Raw genomic sequence first — 486 nt, forward strand, 5'->3', positions numbered from 1 at the left:
TGTGTATATATATATATATATATATATATATATATATATATATATATATATATATATATAATAAAATTATGTATGTGTCTAGGAAAAAGGGTGCAAATTATGTAAAATCCTGAGTGTAACGATTTTTGTATGGGGAAAAAACCTACAGTAACAGAGTTTGTAAAATGCAGAACACATATAATAATAACAATAATAATAATAATAATAATAATAGCAATTTACTACAATAAATTCAATATTACTTAAACCAATTGTGTCAAAATTAAAATTTTAATATTCAATTTTTTTATTTTAATTTGAGAGAATACCGTATATGTGGAAATTTGTGCCATCCAACATACTTATTATTAGGATACATTAATATTGTTAAATCGAGTCTGGAACTAATACTCTCTCTAGCCGTCTTCATGAATGGGGTGACATAGTCATTTAGTTTGTGCTGGGCTGGCATGTTTTAATCGGTTTACACAACAGATTGAAGCTAAT

Source organism: Sinocyclocheilus grahami, unplaced genomic scaffold (assembly GCF_001515645.1).
Source record: "Sinocyclocheilus grahami isolate Dianchi unplaced genomic scaffold, SAMN03320097.WGS_v1.1 scaffold145.1, whole genome shotgun sequence".
Classification (NCBI taxonomy): Eukaryota; Metazoa; Chordata; class Actinopteri; order Cypriniformes; family Cyprinidae; genus Sinocyclocheilus; species Sinocyclocheilus grahami.